The sequence below is a fragment of the Mesoplodon bidens genome (genome assembly GCF_964165515.1).
Source record: "Mesoplodon bidens genome assembly, chromosome: 7".
Lineage (NCBI taxonomy): Eukaryota > Metazoa > Chordata > Mammalia > Artiodactyla > Ziphiidae > Mesoplodon > Mesoplodon bidens.
Genome location: NC_138164.1, coordinates 63,089,707 through 63,115,073, shown reverse-complemented (window position 1 = coordinate 63,115,073; position 25,367 = coordinate 63,089,707). Strand labels below are relative to the sequence as shown.

Below are 25,367 nucleotides of genomic sequence, written 5' to 3'. Positions count from 1 at the left end.
TCTGGAATTGGGTTGGTCCTGTATTTGAGCAACATGGGGATAATCTCCTGCTGGGGGAAATAGGATGCAACTAATTCACGACATCTGGTAGTATCACAGTTACTAAAATGATCATGGGTAGTAGCATGGGATGCGGTGCAGGTTGGAAGGCCAGACTTTGGCATATCAAGTGGCTGTGGCACTCTGCCCTGTGGCAACAACACTGGTTATAAAGACAGTGGAGGGACTTCCCTGGTGGCTCAGTGTTTAAGAATCCACCTGCCAATGCAGGGAACACCGGTTCGAGCCCTGGTCTGGAAAGATTCCCACATGCTGCGGAGCAACTGAGCCCATGTGCCGCAACTACTGAGCCCACGCTCTAGAGCCTGAGAGCCACAACTACTGAGCCCGCGTGCCACAACTACAGAAGCCCATGGACCTAGAGCCCATGCTCCACAACAAGAGAAGCCACCGCAATGAGAAGCCCGAACATCACAAGAAAGAGTCGCCCCCGCTCTTCTCCGCAACTAGAGAAAGCCCATGCGCAGCAATGAAGACCCAACACAGCCAAAAATAAATTTATTAAAAAAAAAACCAGGGCTTCCCTGGTGGCGCAGTGGTTGAGAGTCCGCCTGCCGATGCAGGGGATACGGGTTTGTGCCCCAGTCTGGGAAGATCCCACATGCCACGGAGCGGCTGGGCCCGTGAGCCATGGCCGCTGAGCCTGCGCGTCCGGAGCCTGTGTTCTGCAACGGGAGAGGCCACAACAGTGAGAGGCCCGCGTACTGCAAAACAAACAAACAAACAAAAAAAACATCTTCCAAGATCATGGGCATTTATGAAGTTAAAAAAAAAAACAAACAGACAGTGGAGGCACATGGCTTCTTCCTACAGCCCAAGAGATCATATATATATATAGAGAGAGAGAGAGAGAAAATAAATAGAAAATTATGACCATAAAATTGAGAACATGTGTGAACAACTGAAGGTTTCCATGAGAGCTTGAAGGAGTCCCTCATGTCTGTGGGTGCAAGGAGGGTATAACAGAGGACCAAACCCAGGGTCTGATGGTAAAGTTTGCAGAGTTGCAACACCTCCACCCCAGGTCTCTTATATTGAAGGAGGAGTGCTGATAGGAAAGGACTGGGACCCCAGGACATGGGGTGGAGGAATCTGGGGAGAAATGGATGGGGCTGAGAATTCTGATCTGCAAATTCCCCTAAATCCCCTTCACCAGCGGAAGCAGCCCCTCCCTACCTAAGTGCACTTCCTTATCTGCATAAAAGCCTTTCAGTGGTCACCCGGGGAGCAGTAATTCTATAAGCTGATACCTATGCTCCTCAGAACACCCTTATCATCCTCATCGCCTCCAAGCCCATGACCAGCACTCAGCCCCAGCAGAGCCTGGAGGAGAAGTGCAAATTAGTAACCTCAGATACTCAGAAGTTGACCAAAGAACTGATATTGTAGTCGAAAAGGTAAACTTGGCAGTTAGTAAGTTTATTACTCCCATGTGGTCTTGCTACATCTAATAAATCTTAAATTTGATGAAAACAAAAACAAAGACAAAAACAAAAACAAAAAAACCCCCTGCACTGTGAGAAGATAGCTTATACAGTGTAATACTTCTAAGACTCTTTCAATCTATATAAGCAGGAGCCTGTGGGAGTGGATTCCGAGGGTGTTAGACCAAGGGGAAGAATTATAAGAATTGATTGGGCCAAATTCACTGAGATGGGTGCCCTAGCCTAGGATGTGGAATTTAATATTTTGACTTGATCACTCAGGAGTGGTTTCTTTTTTAATTTATTTTTTACTGGAGTAAAATTGCTTTACAATGTTGTGTTAGTTTCTGCTGTACAGTGAAGTGAATCAGCTATATGTATACCTATATCCACTCCCTCTTGGACTTCCCTCCCACTCCCCCGCATCCCCTCATCTAGGTCATCACAGAGCACGGAGCTGAGCTTCCTGTGCTTTATAACATGTTCCCGCTAGCTCTCTATTTTACGCATGGTAGTGTATATATGTCAATCCTAATCTCCCAATTCGTCCCACCCTCCCCTTCCCTCTCTGTGTCCACATGTCCAGTCTCTACGTCTGCGTCTCTATTCCTGCCCTGGAAATAGGTTGATCTGTACCATTTTTCTAGATTCCACATATATGTGTTAATATACGATATTTGTTTTTCTCTTTCTGGCTTACTTCACTCTGTATGACAGACCCTAGGTCCATCCACATCTCTACAAATGACCCAGTTTCATTCCTTTTTATAGCTGAGTAATATTCCATTGTATATAGGTACCACATCTTCTTTATCCATTCATCTGTCGTTGGACATTTAGGTTGTTCGCATGTCTTGGCTATAATAATCTGATTAATTGAAGCTTGGACACAGTGATGGCCTTACTGAACAATGTTGAAATTCCAGAACTTCTTTGGAACAATGTGTAGGAAGTCTGAAGCCTCAGGAGAGTGGGCACGTTGGAGTGGATCTATTATATGCAACCTGCTCACAACCCTAGGAGAAGCTGGAGGACACTCCCTTCACCCAAGCATTAAGGAATGCATTCATGGGGGTGGGAGACCGCCCCATCCATGAAGAACTCTATGGTAGTTGTCCTTTGTAGGCCAGAGATGGCCATGGGGGGTGTTGTAATGGAAGCTCCTTGATCTCAGTGTGAATAATGGGAAGCCAGGTAGATGGCAGCACTTAACCGTCAGAAACAGCGGTTTCTGGGACTCCAGGAGGAAAAAAGAATGGGTGAGCCCTAAAGAAACCAGCATTATTGAACATTCACTATGTACAGCCCAGAGAGGTTGTATAGGGTAGGTACAATCCCTAGCACATAGTACAAACTTCGTGTACTTAGTAAAGGTTAATTTCACCTTAGTAGGAGAGAGCAGGTGGCAGAGGAAGGGCTGAAAATCCATTGGATTCTGGCGTCTATCTCCACATAAGAGTCCACAACAAAGAGAAGATAGAAAAACCGCTGTTGGGCTTCTCTGGTGGCGCAGTGGTTGAGAGTCCGCCTGCCGATGCAGGGGACACAGTTTCGTGCCCTGGTCCGGGAAGATCCCACATGCCGCGGAGCGGCTGGGCCCGTGAGCCATGGCCGCTGAGCCTGCGCATCCGGAGCCTGTGCTCCGCAACGGGAGAGGCCACAACAGTGAGAGGCCCGCGTACAGCAAAAAAAAAAAAAAAAAAAAAAAAAAAAGAAAGAAAAAAAAAGAAAAACCGCTGTTATAATTCCCAAAGAATCAATGTGGTGTGATTAGCAGAAGCCTGGACCTATAGTCAGCCCCGCCACTTTACTAGCTCTGTGCCCTTTGTCAAATTACCTAACCTCTTTGAGCTGTACTTTCCTCATATATAAAGTGGGAATAATAATGACAGTACCTGTCTCAGTGGGTTGTATAAATAGTGCCCAGCACAGGGCTTGGCACGTAGTGGATGCTCAGTAATGCTGGTTTCTTCAGTGCTCACCCATTCTTTTTTCCTCCTGGGAGTTGCAGCCAGGTGTGGAGCTGTCCGTAGTGCTGAAGACATCCTCCTTCCCTCCCTGCCTCCTTCCCTCAGTTCCTCTCTCCTTCATTCCCTCCTTCTCTTCTGTGCTTGGCTCCCCGGAGCCCTAGGGTCTGAAAAGATGGAATTTTCCAAACGGTTTCTTCAGACTCCTATGGCGGACAGGAGGGAATGAGCCATATACGAGTCCCTCCCTCAGCAGGAGTCTCGGGAAGCTGGCAGGCAGCCGGAGTGGTGACTGTGGGACTGTGTGGGCTGTGGTGGGAATGGGGGCTCCCCAGGACAGAGCCCGCTTGGAGAGTCTGACATCCGAGGACGCTCATGCAGGAACCTCAGGATCTTCCGAGAGGCGATCAATCAGCTCCAACAGCACAGCGTGGCAGGTGGGTCTTTGGGGAGCTTGCCCTGAAGGAGGCAAGAAGGACCAGGTTGGGGCACAGGAGAGTGACCCTTGGATCCAGGGCTCGAAGGGCCCCTGGCTCTGACAGGAATCTCCCCTCCTCCTTCCCTGGAATATTTTGGTCGTTTGTTTGTTAATGGAAATAAAGCCATCTTCATCTTTTTGCGTTATGGTAGTATGGAGTTGACTAGCTTCATGAAGTTGGTTCCATGAGCCAAGCTATCTGTGGCTAATCCTCAGTGTCCATCCCCTTGAGTCTAAGACTACAAACGGTCCCTCCCTAGGATGGTGGCACCTGAACCCCTTGTGCCAGAGGTGGGAGCACTTGCAGCTCACACACTCCTGGGGGAAGGGTTAGGAGAGGGGACGTGGCCAGCTGCAGAGACAAAAATCACCTGTTTCCTAATTTTTGTTGACAGCTAGAATATTGGAGATGAAGGATCTTTGGAGACCCTAAACATATAAACTAAGCCCTCCCTGTACAGGTGGCACCAAAAAGGGTGTGAACACTGTCTCACAAGTCAGAGGTGGAGGTGGGGCTAAAGGTGGCTCCTCCTCTAGCCTGGCCAGAGGCTGCCCTCGCTAAGGGCCTGAGCCTCCTGTGACCCCTTGCAGGCCATCGGCCGCAGAATTCCTGGGACACTGAGGATGGCCAGCAGGACTGAGGGACCAGGGGAGCCTCCTGCTGCTTTGTGGGATGGAGGGAAGTCCACACCCCCTTTCTGTACCCGTTTCCCCATCTGTACACAGAGGAGTTGGTTCAGATGCTTAGATCTCCAGGATCCTTCAGCTCTGATGTTCTAGGTGTTCAATAAAAGAGGTGATTTTTGTCTTTGGCTGGGAGGTGGGAAGCCAGGCTCAGGACCAACTCAGCCCTAACTTTTGGTGAGACCCTGGACAAGTCACTGCCCTTCCCAGAGTCAGTTTCTTCCTCTGGAAAAGAGGATAAGAGGTCTCTCCTCAGGGTTTCTAGGAGCACCAGGCAAAGGAGTGGATCACAGGTGCTTTGGGAGGTACAGACTGAGGGGAGAGGTGTCTGTCATTAATATCAGCCGTATATGCCTATGTTCCCAACCAGAAATGATTAGCTCTTTGTGGGCCCAAAACAAACCAGCTGCTCTGAGGGGTTCATCCTTTGGGGTGGGATCTTAGGAGACCACTTAGAGCATCACAGCGGAAGAGGAGGAATTGTACAGAGGGTCCCTCAGAGACTGGTAGAAGAGCAGCACTCCCCAAGACCCTGGCCTCTGAGCTGGGAGAAACATAGCATCACAGGCCAGGGGGGCCCAGGTCTGTCCAGCTCTGCAAACCAGCTCCTTCTACAGATGGGGAGGCTGAGGCCTTGAATGGGGCAGGGGCAGGACTGGGGCTGAAGCTCAGGCCTCCACCTCCCTGTCTAGCTTTCTTTACACCACAGTACACCTGCCTCTCCTCAAAGATCCAAAGACGGTGATGATGGTGACGGTGATGATGGTAACTATTCTTTTTCATAAGTGCCTAGTTAATTACCTACTCACCACAATGACTATCCCCACTTAAATACCCTACACATTTTAGTCTTCACCACAGCTCTGCCAGGTAGCTATTGTCATCTCCATTTTACAGATGAGAAAACTGAGGTTCAGAGAAGTTAAATGTCTTGCCCAAGGTCAGGGGCTAGTAAATGATAAAATCAGGATTTATTCCTCTGTGTGATGCCAAGGCCCTTCTTATTCCTCTGCACTGAACATAATTTCTAGGAGCTACTCTGCACAGACCATTGCAGTTGGCATTGGGAGGGCATCCTCTTACCCTCCTGATCTACACTCCAAGTGTAGGTGGTTCAGACTCTGGGAAACCCTCCGTGAGCCTTCCTCCTGGGGTCCTCAGATCCTCACCACGGGTCCTGCTACTGCCCGCACTTGTGATCCACTTTTCTCTTGGCTGGGACTTGCCTCCCTACCAGCTTGGCAGTTTCTTAAGGGTGAGATTGGATCTTCTGCCTTCCTGGGGTACCCCCAGTGGAAGGTTGTTGGCTGCATAAATAGTATAGTAAGGAGATGGATGAGTCCTGTGGGTGAGGCATGAGCAAATGCAGGGTGCAGGCAGAGGCCAGGCAGGAGCTGCAGGATGGGCATGAGGGTCTTGGAACTGTAAGATGGAGTGGGGATGCCCCAGTCCAAATGTCAAGGAGGCCCCATGGGGGGTGGGACATGAGTTGAACAGATTTGTCCAAATCCTGCCTCTGCCAGCTCCATTCAGTTTCCTGTAGTTTCCTCATCTGTACAATGGAGATAGAAGGACCTTTGTTTGAACAGGGCTGTGAAGGGGATCGGAGATGGGGCTGTGCACAAGCATTGTAAACCTTTGAGCCACAGGCACACAACAGGGGAGCTACCCCTACCCAGGCGCTGCTTGTGCTTTGGGGCCCACAGAGTCTGGCAGATTTAAATGCTGTGAATGGTGCTGGGCTTGAGGGTCAGAGGCAGAGGAGGCCCAGAGGGAGAACTTGGCCCACTCTGGAAGATGAGTGAAGGAAGAAATAATAACAATAGGTTGGAAGAGGTAAGATTTGTTGAACATGTGAGCACCAGGGACTGCTAAGTGCTTCACACTGTGTCATTTAATCATCATGATAACTCCATAAAGTAGGTTTCATTATCCACATTTTACAGAAGAGAAAAATGAAGCTCAGAAACTTCAGAGGTTGGTCTAGAGCCACAAGGATGGGAAGCAGTGAGCCATGTGTGGCCAGCTCTGACTCTGGAACCCATGCCGAGCCACTGAGCTCCAGCCCAGGACCGTGCGTGGGTATCACGGGGCTGTGAGCCAGTCCTGCGGAGGAGGTTAGGCCCCCAGAGCTGAGGGTCTTCCGATATCATGGGTCCAAATCCCTCATTTTACCAATGAGGAGACTGAGGTTCTGGGGGCAGGAGGGGTGTGTGCCTCAAGATCATGCAGGAAGCATAGGCAGAAAATGCTAGAAAGCAAACCTTGCCTTTATCCCTCTTTCCAAGGACTGCAAGAGGGCTTGTACCCTGAAGGTTGGTCCTGGAAGCTGCTGCATAGGAAGGCCTGCCAACCCTGCCAGGACCCGTGAGGGTCTACTCTCAGCCATCCAAGGATAGTCCCTTTCCTGCCACTTCTCTCTGTGCTGCTTTGGGGAGCTCTCCTGTGGCTGGCTGGACCTTCACCCTGGGGGTGCTGGGTCCCTGGGACTGTGACCCCATCTTTGCTCAGGCCCTCCCCAGGGTGGCTGCCCAGCTGGCTGTGAACCAAGCCAACCAGGATTCCTCACTGGCCCTGGACTCACAGCTGACTTCCGTGGTTCTTCCCACGGGCTGTGACACCTCTAGTGCTCTGGCCACATTCCTGGCCCACAAGAACACTGTAGCTGTTTTTGTGGGCCCTGTCAATCCTGGTTACTGCCCAGCAGCAGCCCTGCTGGCCCAAGGCTGGGGAAAGACCCTCTTCTCCTGGGTGTGTGGGGTTCCAGAGGGAGGAGGTGTGCTGGTGCCCACCTTGCCTTCGGCTGCCCACGTGCTGCTGTCCATCGTGAGACACTTTGGCTGGGCTCACGTGGCCATTGTGTCCTCCCACCAGGATATCTGATTGGCTACTGCCCGGCAGGTGTCCATCACTCTCAGGGCATACGGGCTGCCTGTGGGGCTGCTGACCTCTCTGGGACCCGGGGAGCAGGGGGCCACAAGAGGTCCTGAAGCAGCTCTGCAGCATGGATGGCCTGAAAAGTAAGTGTATGTGGGTGCTTTCCTCCTTTGGGCAGCCGGGACTTCATATGGCTGCTGATGGGGAGTTTTCTTATATCAGACACTGGGCTGAGCACTTGACAACAGGCCCACATTTAACCCCACAGCAGCCCTGTGAGCTAGTTCTGCTGAGGTCTGCATTTTGCAGCTCAGAGAAGGTAAGTAGCATGCCCAAGTCACGCAGCTGGCAAGCAGTACAGCTGGATTTTGAGCTCTGATGCATGCGTTAATGGTGGGGTGGGAGCCAAGGGCTTTCTTGGTTCTTGCCTGGTAGAGTGAAGAAAAGGAGAGTGTAGCAGGACCGGAGTCCCAGGAAAGGTGTTAGAGCCATTCTTAGTTTCTTGAAGTTAGAGTCAGATCCTTCATGGATTTGTTGATCGATGGAATGCTTCCTGCATTTATTAAGCCCCTGCTGTGCTGGATGCTGGGTTGTCTGGTGAACAGGACAGACAGAGTGGTTGGTCTCTAGTGGACGACCAAGTGATGGAGAGACAGGTGTATAAGCAGGTTATGACAGAGAGGTCAAGGTCACCCCAGGGAGTGGACGCCAGGAGAACAAGAGCAGACATCGGTCCAGGCCTTGGGGGATCTGAGGAAGCTTCTTGGAGGAGGTGGCACTTGGCCTGTCTTTGAGGAATTAGTTAGGCAGGGAGAGTCATGGTGGGGTGGGGTGTAGACAAGAGGTAGCACCTGGAAGACAGAAGGGACCTTAGCGTTCATCTGGACTGAAGCTTTTTCAAACTGTGGGTCATGGCCCTTTTAGGTCAAGAAACCAATATAGTGAATCAAGACTAGCACTGAAAAAAAAAAAAAAAAGGAAGAGGCTGGACTAGAAAGAGAGAGAGAAGAATGGAACTGAGTGGGACAGAATAAAAGTGGTGAATGTGAGTGGAGGGCAGGCAGCTAGGAAGGTATCATTCTGGGGAACTTCCAGTTTTGCGTGTGTACTCCTTTTATATACTCAGCTTTCCTAGCACACCAAGGTAAAATGTGTTTCTTACTGCAACACTGGCAACAGTTTGAGAACCACTGAGACCAACTGCTGTGCTCTATCTTTGAGGGAATTGAGGCTGGTACCAGTGAGGAAGGCTGGGTTGGGCAGCCTCTGAGCTCCTGTGGCCTGTAGTGAGTTAGAGCCGAGCGGAGGATGAGGCCTGGCCCAGGTGTGCCCGCCGCCCCTCAGGATGGGCGCCTCACTTCTGCAGTTTGCCAGCAGAGGAAATGGGGATAACGAGACCCACTTCACAGGGTCGAGTGTTTTGTACACGCTTCATTCAACCACGGTCACTGAGCTCTGCTCTGCGCCTCACGCTGGCTGAGCTCTGGGGACACAGAGAGGAACTGGTCGGGCTCCAGCAGGGAGGAGCTTGAGGCTGGCGGGAGACAGATGTGGATATGGGGAACCCAGGAGCCCAGAGGCTGGGGGAGCTGATCTGCATGGGTGTGGGTGTGGGCAGGGCTTTGCCGAGGAGGCGACATCAGGGTGGAGCCTGAAAATGAGAGGTGATGGCAGATGGAAATGAGGGGAAGGCATTGCAGACACAGGGGTCAGCTAGAGCAAAGGAATGGAGGTAGCATGTTAGCGGGGCTAGGAGAATGAACACTTCACTTCTGTGTGGCAGTGGGAGGGAAACTTCACCAGACGCCTGCTCCAGCCCTCTTGCAGGGGGTTGAGTTCTGGCCATGGTGCTGGCTTTCAGAAGCCAGAAGGCAGAGAGGTTAGGGGCACATTCTCTGGGATCAGATCACCAAGATCCCACTCCTGGCCCCATTTCCTACCAGCTGTGTGACCTCAGGCGAGTCACTTAACCTCTCTGTGCTATAGTTTCTTCGTCAATGACATGAGGTTAATGAAAGCCCCAACTTCATGGGGTTGTGAAGATGAGATAGACTACAGTAACTCCCCTACACATGAATGAGTTCTGTTCTGAGAGCGCGTTCATAAGTCCAATTTGTTCGTAAGTCCAATGAAGTTAGCCTAGATACCCAACTAACACAATCGGCCATGTAGTACTGTACTGTAATAGGTTTATAATACTTTTCACACAAATAATACATAAAAAACAAACAAAAAATAAAGAAAATATTTTTAATCTTACAGTACAGTGCCTTGAAAAGTACAGTTTACACTATAACAGCTGGCACACAGGGGCTGGCATCGAGTGAACAAGCAAGAAGAGTTACTGACTGGAGGAGGGAGAGGAGGTGGGAGATGGTAGAGCTGAAGGATCCTCAGCAATAAGAGATGGAGGGCAAGCTGCAATGTCACTCATACCGGAGGTAGATGGAACGCATGTTCCCATCTTTGAAAGTTCGCAACTTGAAGGTTGGTATGTAGGGGACTTACTGTATTGCAGATAAAGGGCTTGGAACAGTGCCCTGCACACAGTGAGCACTGCTTTTTTTTTTTCTTTTTTTTTTTGTGGTACGCAGGCCTCTCACTGTTGCGGCCTCTCCAGTTGCGGAGCACAGGCTCAGTGGCCATGGCTCATGGGCCCAGCCGCTCTGCAGCATGTGGGATCTTCCCGGACCGGGGCATGAACCCGTGTCCCCTGCATCGGCAGGCAGACTCTCAACCACTGCGCCACCAGGGAAGCCCTGAGCACTGCTTTTTTTTTTTTTTTTTTTAATTAGTTTCTGCTTTATAACAAAGTGAATCAGTTATACATATACATATGTTCCCATATCCCTTCCCTCTTGCATCTCCCTCCCTCCCACCCTCCCTATCCCACCCCTCCAGATGGTCACAAAGCACCGAGCTGATCTCCCTGTGCTATGCGGCTGCTTCCCACTAACTATCTACCTTATGTTTGGTAGTGTATATATGTCCATGTCTCTCTCTCGCTTTGTCACAGCTTACCCTTCCCCCTCCCCATATCCTCAAGTCCATTCTCAAGTAGGTCTGTGTCTTTATTCCTGTTTTACCCCTAGGTTCTTCATGACATTTTTTTTCTTAAATTCCATATATATGTGTTAGCATACGGTATTTGTCTTTCTCTTTCTGACTTACTTCACTCTATATGACAGACTCTAGGTCTATCCACCTCATTACAAATAGCTCAATTTCGTTTCTTTTTATGGCTGAGTAATATTCCATTGTATATATGTGCCACATCTTCTTTATCCATTCATCCAATGATGGACACTTAGGTTGCTTTTAATCAATGTGGGCTTTTATCTTTTAACCGCTCCCGTTGTGTGGGTGAGCTCCCCCTTGTGGCCAAATGCAGAACAGCGCCTCTGACTCTTTGAAAGAGAAAGGAGCATTTTGGCAGAAGCTGGAACAGAAGCCAGGCAGAGGAGATGGGACCAAGATAGCCCCGGTTCCGTTTCCACTCAGTCCTGATGCGTCTTCCTCTGAGGGCTCTCCCCACTATTTTGGGGGCAGGGAGGGATGGCTCCCGCCCATGGCCCATATAGCCTGGCCCCCCCAGGGGTCAGCAGAGTCTGGGCCTCCTGGTTCTGGCTTCTACATGACCAGGAGTCCTCAGGCCCCCTATTCCTGGATAGGAATTCCTCCTCAGCAAGGCAACCCTTAGGCTTCCTTGATGGCTCCATATTCCTGGATTTTCTGGAGAAAGGGATTGCAGTAGGAACCTGGGCCCCAGCCAAATCAAGTGGTGACCCTTTTTTGACTGGGGTTGCAGCCCTGGTCAGGGACCCAAGATGCAGAGGACTTTTACCTTGGGCAGGATTCTTTTCTGTCCTGGGTGCCTGGGGATGAAATCAGCTGCCTTATTATCATGGGCTGGTTTCTTTTACGAAGGCAAAGGGGAATGCATTCATGTCTACTTAGACCTGGAGGATGCCACCCAGAGCCACAGTTGAGATTACAAGCCAATGATAAATGGATAAACAAAATGTTTGTACAGTGGAATATTGTGCAACCAAAAAAATGAATGGAGTACTGATACAGGCTACTATATATGGATGAGCCTGGCAAACATGGCAAGTGAAAGTAGCCAGACATAAAAGGCTGCATATTGTACAATCCATTTATATGAAATGTCCAGAAGAGGCATATCCATAGAGACAGAAAGTAGATTGGTGGTTGACTGGGGTTAGGAGGAGAGAGAAATAGGGTGTGACATGTATTGGGGACAGGATTTCTTTTTGGGGTGATGAAAATGTTCTAGAATTAAATAGTGATGGTGGTTTCATAACCTTGTATATAAAACTACTGAGTTATACACTTTTTAAAAGGTGAATTTTATGATATATGAATTGTCTAAAGTTTTTTTTAAATGTTAAAAAATAAAAAATTACAAGCTGGGAGCCAGCCTGCCCGGGTTCCGATGCTGGCTCTACCTCCCTGACGGCTATGTATCCTGGGGCAACTCCTTAACCTCTCTGTGCCTTGGTTTCCTCATCTGAAAGTAGAGCTAATGATGAGCATACTTTTTCGTACTGCTGTTAATTGAATGACTAAATGTTTGTTAAAGTACTTTAGGACAACACACAGCAAGCTGTCAATAAATATCAGCAATTGTCCGAGCCAGTGGTGCAGAGGGAGGGTGGAAGTTGGTCGGAATTATTCGGCGGGAAGCTTGGAAGGGACATATTAATACAAATGTATCCTCAGCTGAGGGGATTTTTTTTTTTTTCACCAGGTCAAACCCAGATTTGTCAGGGAGAGCAGATAAAGGGGAAATTCCCCCTTTCTCCAGACTGAGCGGGAGGGGAGGGGCCTGGGGAGGGGCAGCAGAGGCGGAGGAGGGGACCTGAGCTGCTCTCCAGGGCCACGAAGTTCTGGGCTTCGGGGAAGGCGCGGAAGCTGCGCTGCTGCCTCTCCCCCAGTCGCGGTGCTGTGCGTGCGCTTCGCGCTGCTGGGCGGCTCTGAGCAGACCGCCCTGCTGAGCCGGGCAGGGGCCCGGGGCCTGGCAGACGGGAGGCTGGCCTTCCTGCCCTACGACACGCTGCTCTTCGCCTTGCCCTACTGCAACCGCTCCTACCCGGCCCCGGGCAACGGCAGGCACCTGCAGGAGGCCTGCGGTGCCGTGCTGTCAGCCTGGAGTCCGGCCTCAGACACAAGGACTTGGAAGCTGCGGCAGCCGGCAGAGAGGTGGCTGCCCACCTGGAGCCAGAGCAGGTAGGTCAGTGCAGACCTTCGCGGGGCCCGGGCCGCGGGGCCACGGACAAGTGTGCACGCTCCCCACCCACTCTGGGCCTTCCTGGCCTCGGCCAGTTACCCGCCCTGGACAACCGTCCTGCCTCTGCTGTGGGTACATGACCTGTCCCTTATTGGACAAAGTGTCTCTCTGCCCAGTCCCTGGGTGTACTGTCTGCCTGTCTCTTTCTATCTCTTATAGGTGTGTGTGTGTGTGTGTGCGCCTGTCTGTCCATCTCACTTCTTTCTCATGTCTCTCACTGTCTTGGCCACTTTGTCAATTCTCCTTCTCTTGTGTCTCTCCTGCCTCCATTTTTCTATCTCTGACTCAGTTCCTCTAATTCTCATCTCCGGCCCAGCTGCTCTTTCTCTTGCACACATTCTTCCTCTCCTTTCTCCACATCTCTCTAGCACATTGTGAAGATGAGAAAGAGAGAGCAATGGAAGTGTGGGAGAGCAGGAAGGTTTTCTGAAGTCACTGCTGTGGATCTGAAGAGTGTGGGTGGCCGAGATGTGGCTGGCAGCTCAGTTTTGGCGTATAGGGCTCAGCTGCCTGAGGCTCTCCTGGGATGTCTGCTTCTTGGTGATAAGAAGACCATAGTGTCTGGAGGTGGTGACAGGGATGTGGATGACGATGGAGGGTCATTCAATCAGTCATTCATCTGACAAATGTGGGTTGAGTCCCTCTCGTGTGGCACTGTTCGAGGCATCAGGGACGTGGTGATGGGTAAGGCAGACTTGGCCTTCAAGAAGCTTCCATTCTGTTAGGGCAAGACAGACAATAACCAAGCAACCCAATAACCAAATTCAAATAGTGATTGTGTCGCCAAGAAAATAAAACAGGATAAAGTGACAGAGAGTGGCTGGGATGGAGTAGTGGGCAACAAGAGACAGGATAGGCAGAGAATGGAGGAGGTGGCACTTGAACTGAGCTCTGAATGATAAGGAGGCGGCCAGGCGAAGATTTGCATGAAGAGCAACCAAGCAGGGGAAAGAGCAAGTGCAAAGGCCCAGAGGCAGAGTGAGCATCAATGGCCAGAGGAACAGGAGGAAAGGGAGTGTGGAATGGCAGGACTATCATGAGTGATGGGGAGAGGGATCTGAGATGAGCTTGGGGCCTGATCCTGTGAGGCTTTGTAAGCCAGGTAGGGAGTCTGATCTTACAAATGAAGTGGAAAACCATCAGCGAGGTTTAAGTAAGAAAAGATTTATGTTTTTTGAAAACATGGTTTGGTTGCTTTTTGGGGAATGGTCTGAAGAGGACCAGATGAAGCACTAAGGCCCTTAGGAGGCTCCTGTGGGATTCAGGTGAGCAGTGAGGGGGGCTGGGACCCAAGTGACTGTAGTAGATGTGGTGAAAAGTCAGTTAGATTGGGAACAAATTCTGGTATAAAACCAAAAAGATTTGGTGATGAACTGGAAGAGAGAAATAGAGACGTTGGGAATCAAGCCTAGGCTTGAGAAACTGGGCAGGTGGTAGTTCCATTTCTTAAAATCTGGCAGGAGTGGAGTTTGGTGCAGTAGAATCAGGAGTTCAGTTCTGGGGATATTAGGTAAGTCTGAGATGTCTGTGAGTGGTGGTGGTCGCCATGGTGGTGGAGATGGTGAGGCTTCTGAGTGGGGACTGAAGTAATGATGGGACTAAAGAAAGCACTGTATAGGGGAATGGGGAAAGGGGATGATAATTCAAACAATTGCTGCTGACAGGAGGGCCAGGACCCAGAAATGTCTGGGGGCCTATGCCATGGGGTTATAGGGTTGAGAGACCTTCTCTTCCACAGGTGTCCCCACTCTTTGGAACCATCTATGATGCTGTTGTCCTGCTGGCCCATGCCCTGAACAGCTCTGAGAGCCATGGGGCAGGATTCTCAGGGACCCACTTCGGGGACCACACAGGGTCTCTGGATGTGGCTGGCTTTAGCCAGAGGATCCAGACCGATAAGAAGGGCAGGAGGCTGGCTCAGTATGTCATTTTGGACATACTGATGGTCAGGGAAGCCAGCTGGTCCCCACTCACATCCTGGACACAGGCACATGGCAAGTGCAGCCCCTGGGCAGGGCCATACATTTTCCAGGAGGAGCCCCTTGGGTACGTGACTCCAGCTGCTGGTTTGACCCTAATACTCTCTGCATGAGAGGTAATTCATCTATCCATCCATCCATCCACCCATCCATCCATCTGTGTATCTGTCCATCCATCCATCATTCATTCATTAAGTCTCTCCATGTGGACAGTCCTGTGAAGAGCAAGAGCAAGGAAGAGACTTGCCCCGCCATTGAGAAGACTGACCCAGAGGTTGTGAAGCTCCAGGGAAGACTAGCAAGGCCTCGCCTCAGCCTAGCAGAGCTAAAGCATTTACAGAGCACGTTCCCATCTCTCAGCTCTCCTAAACTGCACCGCAGCCTCGTGACAAGGACACTGTCCTCTGTGGGCCCCAGTGGACAGCTGAAGCTCAGAAAGGTTAGGTGACTTGCCCAGGGTCACACAGGGAGCCCTCAAGTCTTCGACTCCAAGTGCAGGATTCCCTTTACCTCATGACCACTGGGGAGTGTGAGCTGTGAGGCCCATATGTTCTCATCTCTGACATTCATCTACCTGGATTTCCATCCCTGCTGGAATTGCACTGACATACAAGCACATAGGTAGATAGAGATGAGCACACATCTACATGTATACACAAGTGCACCCACACTTCCTAGTGCACACCTAGTTACAGTTACCACTGTCGGTGGGTAGATTCAGGTCTGGCCAGGCTCGCTTATGTCCCTGCCCACCCCAGACCTTCAGCAGCCACCCCACCCCGTGACCTCAGTGCTGCTGCTCTGTTACCTCCATCTCCCAATGCTGCTTCGCTTCTGCTTTCCCCAAACACACGCCACCCTTTCTGGCCTCCCTGTGCATGTGCGTTTTCCTTTTCCTCGAGTGCTCCCACTTTGCCTGGCTAAATCCTTCCTTTCCTTGCAGACCAACTCTGCAGTCGGGGCTGGGAGCCCACCTCGGTGCTCCCCATAGCCTCTGGGTGCACGACTTCACAGGGTGTGTGTCCTGTGCTGGGGAGGACCAGTGCCATCTGTCCCCAGACTAACGGGAGCTCATAAGAAGAAACCTTTACCCAACGGTTTCTTTGCCTCTCTTTTCTTCCACAAATATTGACTGAGGACTTCCTAGGCACCAGGCACTGTGGTCAGCCCTAGGGAAGGAGGAATGAATCGTCCCTGCACTGGTGTAGAGCGCTTGCCCTCACCCCTGACCCCCCAGTACACTGCGAGCTCCATCACAGTGCTGGCAGTGACTGTCACTCTCATCTGCCGTTGCAACTTCAATTCTCGGCACTGAGCTCAGCGCACAGTGGATGTTCCAGAAACGTTTGCTGATGGATTTGTTGAATGAATGAATGAATGAATGAATGAATACCTGTCAGAGGGTAAAGTCTTCGAGCCAGGGCTGATAGAGGAGGTGTTTGTAGAGATCTCTGGGCTCCAGCAGCCCCTGGCTGCCTCCATCACGGCTTTACCACATTGTGTGGTATTATCTCTGCTGTTCCTGCCTCTGCCACCAGACAGAATCCCCCGGAGAGGGGAGCCTGGGGCTGGTCTTCGAGAGTATTAGCTCCATGAGGGTTGGGACGATGTTTTATTCAGGCTCCCGCCACCCCTCAGCGGCCTCTTTTACTTGGATGCCTAATTGGCATCTCCAACTTGACTTTGAAATTGAACTCCCGAGCTGCCCCCCGGCCTCCTCCCATCGTCTTCCCCACTGCAGGTAACGGCAACCCCATCCTCCCCGTGGCTCAGGCACCCTCATCTCCTCACACCCCACACCCAGCCTGTCAGCAGCACCCTGGGGCTCCGTCTTTAGAATTCGCCCAGAAGCAGAGCCCCGCTCACCACTCCCCTGTCTCCTCCCTGGTCCAGGCCCCCGTCGTCTCTTGCTAGGTTACTGCAGCGGCCTCCCCGCAGGCCTCCCTGCTTCTGCTCTTGTCCTGGACCTCACCGTGGCAGGTTGGAGGATCCTTGGAAAACAGAGTCAGCTCTGGCTCTCCCCTGCTCAGAGCCTGCAGATGCTTCCCTTGCCCGGAGTCCAGCCAGAGCCCTCTCTGCCCTCAGCTCCCTGCCCTCCGTCTTCCTCACATGCGGTTCTGCCCTCCCGTTGAATACACCAGGCACACTGCTGCTTCAGAACCTTTGTGCTTGCGGCTCCCTAGACCTGAACTGCTTTCCTGTCTATGCTTCTTCCCTCACCTCCTCCAGATCGCAAGTCAAGCTTCCTTTCTAGGAGCCTGGGTGAGGGGCAGCGTGGGCGGTGGTTGGGAGCCCAGATGCCTGAGCGAGGCTGCTTGGGTTTGAACCTAGGCTCTGCCACTCACAGACAGTTGCCTATCTCTCTGCTTTCTTTTCCACAAAATCATGGTCATGACCGTACCTACTTCTAGAGGTTGTTGTGCAGAATAACTGAATTGAAATACATGACATCCTTAGCATAGGTGTTTAGTGCAATACAGTGTGCAATAGTATAGTGACTACTACAAGCTATTCAGTGCTATTATTATTATCTGGACTTAACTCAAATTGGGGGAGATTCATCCACGGGCAGACAGAGTGCTTATCCTTCAGCAAAAGACAGGAAGGGAGGGAGGCAAAGCAGGAAGAAGGTATGCCTCCCCCCAACTTCTGTGGCAGTGGAGGTCAATGTCCTCTCTCCAGAATAGGGCCTGGCATTTCACCACCTTGCCAGCCCTGGCTGAAGCTGGGGTTGCCCAAACAAAGTAGCCCTCTCCACCTTGCCCAGCGGTCCTGAGCGGCCTTTTCACACCCAATCCTGGTATGAGGGCTGGAGAGGTTTAGATTCAGTGTAAGGAGGGTCCTTCTAACAGTCAAAGTGAATGGCACTGAAATTGGCTGCCAGAAGAGGTAGTGAGTGGCCCATCATGGGGAGTGTGCAAGAAGTAGGATAATCATTGACAGGGATCCACAGTATTTATTCAGCATCTTGCCTGTCCAGTCCCTGTGTAAGGTGCCTAGGGACCCCGAGATGAATAAGAAACAGGCTCTGCTGTCCAACTGCTCTCAGTCTAGTGCGAAGAGCCTGACATGCTGACAGACAAGGGCCAGAGTGTGGTCAGGACAGTCATGGGGTCTCAGCAGGGTCTGTGGGACCCCTGGAGGCCAGGAGCCTGAGGTGAGAACCCTAACAGCAGTGCTGGGAATCAACATCTGTGCGTGATGACCAGTCCACAGGTAGGACTTTCCCGGTCTGGGGCCATCCTGAGCCTTGCCCTGGGGAGGGCGCTGGGCAGGGGTTTGTGTCCTCACATCCCAGAGGAGGACCCAGGAGCTGGGTGAAGGGGCTGAGCTCCACGTGCAGTTGTTACTGTTGGGACTTATGTCCAACCCCCCTTTCCCCATAGGTAAGCAGCCGCCAGGCGGCCTCCTCGCTCTGGCCCTGACCTATGTCTTGGTGCTGGCCGGCAAGCCCTCACTTGCCTCATCAGGTGAGATCCTGTGCATCTGAGCCTCGCTCTGTCCCTCTGTGCCCCCCACCCCACAGGGCCTCTCCTCTGTACACAGCCGTGGCATCTGCAGGGAGCTTTCCCATCCTCTGTCCCAGACCTCAGGACCTCCCCACCCTCCTGTCCATCCTAGAGCTTCAGTCAGGGCCCTATCAAGGCCGGCAGGGACCTCCTGGGAGGTCCTTTGAGACTTGGGGAAGAAGCCTGGGGCCTCAGATGAGACTCCATCCTTCCTGAGCTTCTGTACAGTGAGGGCTTGGTCAGGATGACCCCCAGGGCTCTTCAGCTTTGAAAACAATTCTTCCTGGGTTTGAAGTCCTCTGTGCTCCCTGAGCCTCAGCCACATCCAGGAGGGGGCAGTCTTCTGCCCCCAGCTCTCACCCGGGCTCTGGCTGCCCCATGAGATCCCCAGGTGAGTTGGAAACACCAAGGTTAGGGACCCGAAGGCACATCAGGCCTAGGGTCCTGCCCTGAGCTGGGCCGAAGGGCTCCTAGGGGACAGTGCTCAGTGGTGCCCTTCAGCCCAGCTGGGACTGATGGGGAGACAGGAAGGGAAACAGGGAGAGGACGGGGGAGGGCCCTGGGTCAGAGGCAGATCCGAGGAGCTGGATGGGGGGAGTGATATTTGCACCATCCTCTCTGTCCTGCACTTTTCTCATCTCCAGATTGAGCATCCAGCAGCTGCAGCTTGTGCGGGGTCCCTACTGGATCCTGCTGACAGCCCAGGAGCTCACCTTCATCCACCGACCCCCCGAGCAGACGGGTGGGTGGGGCAGGCACCCGGCTGGGTAGGCAGCGGCTGACAGAGCCGGTCTAGGCTCTTGACCATGCCCTCTGGAGGCTGCACGTGGACAGTGCAAGTGAATCAAGAAGTGTCGCAGACGGCGGGAGCCTGAGGTCAGTGGCCCAGGGGTCAGCAAGGAGCCTGCCAGCCCCCCAGGAGCCCACCAATGTGGCTCTGTACCAGGTGAGGACCTCTACTACCCCCCTGCTCAGGTCTCAAGAACTGTCATCAGTTTGGGAGAGCCCAAGGGAATCCACGGAGCCTCGGGCCTCTGTATGCCCCACTCCTGCTATAGCATGGGAAACTGAGGCGGGGAGAGGGACAGCGACTTTCCTGGGTCCCACAGCAAGTCGGTGGCGGGGTTTGAAGTGGGAAGCAGGACTCCCAGCTCCTAGTCACACGTGTTTTGTGACCTGACCTTGGGAAACAACCAGTCCCTGGCCACTTGGGCCTGGGCACTGCCTGCATGGGTCTACCTCGGGGCTTCTCTCAGCAATGGGCCAACCTAGGTCACCCTCCCGCTTGCTTTGGCAAGGGACAGTGAGATCCTGGGTCCCTGAGGCCCTGAGTGTGGGGCAGCACCCAGCCCAGGATAGCCTCTGGACAGAGCCTGGACCACCAGCTGACAGGGAAGCTGGAAGGTCAGAGGTGAGACCAGCAAGATTTTAAAGTTGCTGAGGACACTGTGATTTCTCAGGGGCTGGGTTCTCAAATTCAACAACTGACTGATGCTCTGACCCTCCTATTCCGTGCCCCCTGGTGGATGAACCGGACTAATTATTTCTAGGGGAAGCAACATGAGGCCCTTTCTCCTTCTTTTCCACCTTCTCCCTTGGGGAATCCCATCATTTTTCTCTTCTGCTGAAAGGAGGCTTTAATGATGTACAAAGCATGTTTTGTCTGCTCCTCTGAATGAGCTGCAGGCGAGGCTGAGGCAGAAATCCATCAGTGACGGGGTGGCGGTGGGGGCGGGTGGAGAGAAGGCTAAGGTTACAGAAAGCCCTGGGTGAGGACAAAGCCCCTGCCCAAGGCCCCCGCCTCTCTCACCCTCCCCTCTCTCCTCCCCTAGGGTTCCTGGGTCACAGAGACCCCCTCACTTCGCTGGGTTTGGGGTGTCATAGGTGCCCGAGGCCTGCAGAGTAAAGCCGACCTCGGCGCTGGGAGCTAACACACTTTCTATCCACTATCTCATTAGCTCTCTCAATGTGGGTGTGGGTGTCATCCTCGCTTTACAGAATTGGGACATGAAGTTCAGAAAACTGAAGTCCCTTGTCTGATGTCGCAGAGCTAGAAAGTGGTGGAGTGGGGACTAGAAATGAGGTCTGTCAACCAAAGGAGACAAAGTCTGACTAGTTTCCGCTGGCCAGGCTCTTCCTGGCTGGAAGCACACAGAAAGAGCACATTTATGGGGAAGAAGCTGAGGCTGAGAGAGGCTGAGGGTTTGCCCGAGTTGGGGACCAGCAGCGGGTGAACTCTTGTGGTCTTTTCTCTTTTTTTGCGGTACGCGGGCCTCTCACTGCTGTGGCCTCTCCCGTTGCGGAGCACAGGCTCCGGACGCGCAGGCTCAGCGGCCATGGCTCACGGGCCCAGCTGCTCCACGGCACGTGGGATCTTCCCGGACCGGGACACGAACCCGTGTCCCCTGAATTGGCAGGCGGACTCTCAACCACTGCGCCACCAGGGAAGCCCTTGTTGTTGTCTTTTCTTAAACAGGGAGAGTGGGTGTGGCTGAAGAAGTTTGAAGCTGGCACAGCCCCTGAGCTGCGGCCAAGCTGCCTCGTCTTCCTGAGAAAGGTAGAGCTGCAGAGGGCGTGGAGGGTGGGCTGCGGACGGGGTGCTGTCAGGAGACCCTTACCGCTCTGGGTTGGTCTCTACTCAATGCAGAAGCTTCTAGCCTCAAAAAAGGAAGTGCTTCCTATCATCATGATCACTGTCCCATTGTCATCACAGATATACACCATCACTGTCACCATCACACACCAGCATCCCCAACGTCACATCACCACCCCAATATGATCACCCCCATGACTACCAGGGGCACACTCCTCTTCATCACTATCATCACATGGTACAATCAGCACCATTGAAGGACCTCAACTGTATCCTCCATCCCTCTACACATCCATTCATTTGTCCACTATTTTTTGAGCACCGCCTATGCTCTGGGCTTTGGGGACACAGCAGTGGAGAAAAGAGACAGGATTACTTTCTTCGGGGAGCTTCCAGCCACCTGTTGTCACTACTCACATAAGCCCCTTCACCCCCGAGATGGTCACCATCCTGAGAAGCACTGTGGGATGGAGGAGAGAGCATAAGGTTTGAGTCAGGAAGATCTGAGATGGAATCCTGCCTTCATAGGACACTTAGCTTTCCTGTAAAATGGAGCTAATGAAATCCACCCCAGGGGAATTATGAGGATTGGAGCGAATAGATGAAATAACCTAGAACTGTCTCTGGCAAGTAGAGTGCCTTTGGAAAATTGTGGATTTTATTATTATTTCCAACATCACCACCATCTGGAATCAGCTTCGGAGAGATTCAGTGTCTGGAGGTTAGGTTAGGCATTTCCCAGTGGGAATCTTGCAATCAATATGTGTAGATGTTTCTTAAAAGGAAAGGTTCTATCTGTGGGCAAATGAGTTTGGAAGTTTCTTGGCTTAGACACAGGACTTCTCAGAACCTTTACTATGCTGTTCTGGTTATCTATGACTGTGTAACAACTTATCCCAAAATGTAGTGGCTTTAAACATCAACCATTTTATAATATCTTACAATTTTGTGGGTAGGAAATTTGAGCAGGGCTCAGCCAAGCAGTTCTTCTGTTCCACTTGACCTGTATTGGGGGTCACTCAGTGGTTTTTCGGCTTGTAAATGGGCTGTCAGTGCTTGGCTCTCAGGTCAAATCAAGTCTACTGCCTGTTTTTGTAGAAAAAATTTCGATTGGAACACAGCCATGCTCATTCGTTGATGTAACTCTCTATGGCTGCTTTCACACTGCAATGGCAGAAGTATTTGTGACAGAGATTGCAAGGCCTACAGAGCCGAAAATATTCACCATCTGGACTTTAACAGGAAAGTTTGCTGACCCCCTGTCTAGAAGGCCTCAGATGTCTTCACTTGCATGCTTGGGGCCTTGGCTGGGCAGTTGGAAGAGAGTACTCATCAGGACATGCCTGATAGGTACATGCCTGACATGCACTCTGGGTAGTCTCAGGGCCTCTCCCCGTGGTCTCACCAGTGTGGTGACTCAGGGTAGAGGGACTTCTTATGAGCATTCAGGCTCCAACAGAGAGGGCTCCAACAAACAGGAAATGGAAGCTGTCAGTCTCCTAAGACCTGGACCCATAACACACAAGATCACTTCCACCATGTTCTATTGGTCACAGTGTCACAGAGCCTGCTCAGATTCAAGGGGAGGGGTCAGAGGCCCAGGCTCTTGACAGCAGGAGTGTCAAAGGATTTGAGGCCATTCTTACCCCACCGCGTGTGCTAATAAGCACGCAAATCTCTAAGGAGGGGGAAGAGTATTCAGGTTTCCTCCACTTGGTTGACCCCTGAACTGTTTCTGTGAGGAAGGCCATGCCAGACAATGGTTTCATCTTTCCTGCTTGGGCAAATGCTAGCCTTGCTGGCTGGATTCGAGCTCTCTGACCTGCTGGACTGCTTTCTGCTTGTGCCTGATCTCTTCTGCTTTTCTGCTCATCAGTCTCTGAGTCTTGGGGAGAGAATTTACACAGTGTCTAGGTCCATGATGTCACTTAGGTTGAGAATAGGCCTAGATCCCTATTCTGTGGAGTTGGCTACAGCCTATTCATTTATTCATCCATGATGCTTCCATGCACTCATTTTGCTGGCTCATTCATTCATCCATCCACCCATTCATCGTTCATCCATCCATCATCCATCCACTCATCCTTTATCCATCCATCCGTCCATCCATCTACCCATCACATCCATCCAACATTTCTGATGCGTCTCTGTGTTCAGCTGGGTGCTGGGTGCTAAGTACTGGGGGTCAGATGTCCACAATTTGAGAGTCCCCTGGGGGCTGCTAAGGTGACCATGACCCTGACAGATGCGGGAGCTGTGGCATGAGAACATTGCCACCTTCCTGGGCTTCTTTGTGGCCCCTGGGGTCAGTGCTCTTGTGTTGGAGCACTGTGCCCGGGGCAGCCTGGAGGACCTGCTGCGGAATGAGGCTCTGTGGTTGGACTGGACTTTCAAGCCCTCCCTGGTGCTGGATATGATCCGTGTGAGAACCCTTCTCAAACCTGGAGCTGTGGAGGCAATGGGGAGGGAAGGGAGACAAGAGATGCTCAGATTTCCTAGGCCTGGGCTCTTTCCACTTTGTCTAACTGAGAAAAATCTGACAGTGTGGCAAAGGGGGAGGGGGAGGCAGGAAGGTTTCCTGGGGTCCGTGGGAATTCTGAGAGAAGCAGGGGTCCTTTTCATTCACCACAGGCCTAAGGGACCCCCATTATTCCACTCCAGGGGGTGTGGTATCTGCACCATCGGCATTTCCCTCATGGCTGCCTCAAGTCCCGAAACCGTGTGGTGGCTGGATGCTTTGTGCTGAAGGTCACTGACCATGGTTATGCAGAGCTCTTGGACGCTCAGCGGGCTCCCCGCCCCTGGCCAGCCCTGGAAGGTCAGCTCAGGGGTGGGCAGGAGGCTGCCAGTAGGTTCTGAGGCCTCTGTTTAAACTGGGTGCTTGTGAGGCAAGGGGAGTGGGGAGATGTCCGGTGCTCCGGTACTTCCTGTGGTGTGACCTTGAGTTGATGGTTTTTCCTCTCTGAGCCTCGGGGCCCTTACCTGTGAATGGGGGAGGACAGAAACACCTCCCTCCTCCGGGGCTGTAGGGACAGGACGATGACACCACATGTGTGAAGTGCCGCCCAGCTTGGGTGGTCAGTGGGTGACGGCTGTGTGGCCTCATCCTGTGATTGCAGAGCTGCTGTGGACAGCTCCGGAGCTGCTGTGGGGGCCCGGGGAACCTGGGCGGGGCACCCTCAAAGGAGACACCTTCAGTATCGGCATCATCCTGCAGGAGGTGCTGACTTGAGGCCCGCACTATGGTTCCCCAGGGCTCTCAGTGGAAGGTACAGCGTCCTCCTCCTCCTTCCTTGGCCTGTCTCTGGCAGAGACCCCATGTAGTTGAGGAGCTCTGTGAGCATCAGGAAATTGGGGCCTGGAAATAACCACACAGACACACATGCCTGGTTTGACAGCAAGAATTGGGTTTCTTTGACTTAAACCAGGCAGCCTTCAGCAACTCTGCCAAAATGGCAGCTGACCAGCTCCAGGGCTAAAGACGTTGGTTTCTGGGTATAAGCCCAACCCCTTCCTTCCTCTCCCAATGTCATTGCCGTGTCCGGAGGTGCTCATACCCTTACCACCGGGCTGCCCAGCACAGACTTTGAGTCTATGTAGACCTCAGTACTCCCCCTGGACCACTTACTTACTACATGACCTTACACAAATCACTTACCCTCTCTGAGCCTCAGTTTTCCCATCTTTATAGTGGGGATCAGATTTTAAAATGTGTCAGACATCCGGTCCATGCCTGATGTCACCAGTCTGTTCAGTATTTGGGGGCTTGGTCCTCTGCCTGAGTGGGGCTCCTTGAAGAGCACTTTTGTCCCCCTGCTTTTGGGTGTAATCACTCACACCTTCCTCATCATCACCTGGGCTTAGGCATTTTCTCTTCTGACCCAGTGCCAGGGCCCAACTTCAGAAATATTTCCTCCCCTTCTGTGTTATCTGTCAGGGCTCCCTGGACTCTAGGCTGCTCTTCTAATTGTCCCCCTGCTGCCTCTGTCCAGTTCCAGGGACCTGTCTCACAGATACCCTGCATCTCGGCCTGCAGTACAGGCAGGGATGGAGCAGAACCCACCACCCCTCCCACCCCAGATGGATAATCTTTAACTCACGAGGAGGCCTGGCCTCGCTTCTTTTCTGCACAAAGCATTGCTCCATGAATAATGAGCATTCCAGGCCCCAGATTTATGGGGTGGAAGAGTGGGAAGGGAAGGGGCTTGGTCGTGCCATTTGTTCAACTCTCCTCAACTGCTCCGCTGCCCCTGGAAACATCTGCCTGCTGAGAGAGAGGGGACCAGCCGGAGGGGTCTGTCAGCCATGCCACCGTGCAGGGCCCTTCAGACTAGGGCTTCTCATGCTTTAGGGACGAGGTCTGGAACCCCAGGGTCACCCCTGGATTGGGCTGTCAGTCCTGGACCTGCTACTCCCTGGCTGCAGTCTTCCTGGTCTCAGGCAGTAAAATGTCAAGAGCATAGTCTTTGGGGGACACGGATTTGA

At 52.2% G+C, this 25,367-nt stretch overlaps 1 pseudogene across 1 annotated transcript in view; it reads left to right on the top strand.

Annotated features, from left to right (window-relative positions):
* LOC308620796 (guanylate cyclase D-like) overlaps positions 1 to 25,367 on the top strand; it is a 72,480-nt pseudogene that overhangs the window by 26,161 nt on the left and 20,952 nt on the right. Inside the window, exons 3-10 of the transcript XR_014017895.1 lie at positions 1,324 to 1,445; positions 3,708 to 3,888; positions 6,954 to 7,633; positions 12,449 to 12,740; positions 14,540 to 15,219; positions 18,167 to 18,250; positions 18,934 to 19,235; positions 20,766 to 20,846. The product of XR_014017895.1 is annotated as a guanylate cyclase D-like (transcript). The remainder of the gene's footprint in view (positions 1 to 1,323; positions 1,446 to 3,707; positions 3,889 to 6,953; positions 7,634 to 12,448; positions 12,741 to 14,539; positions 15,220 to 18,166; positions 18,251 to 18,933; positions 19,236 to 20,765; positions 20,847 to 25,367) is intronic.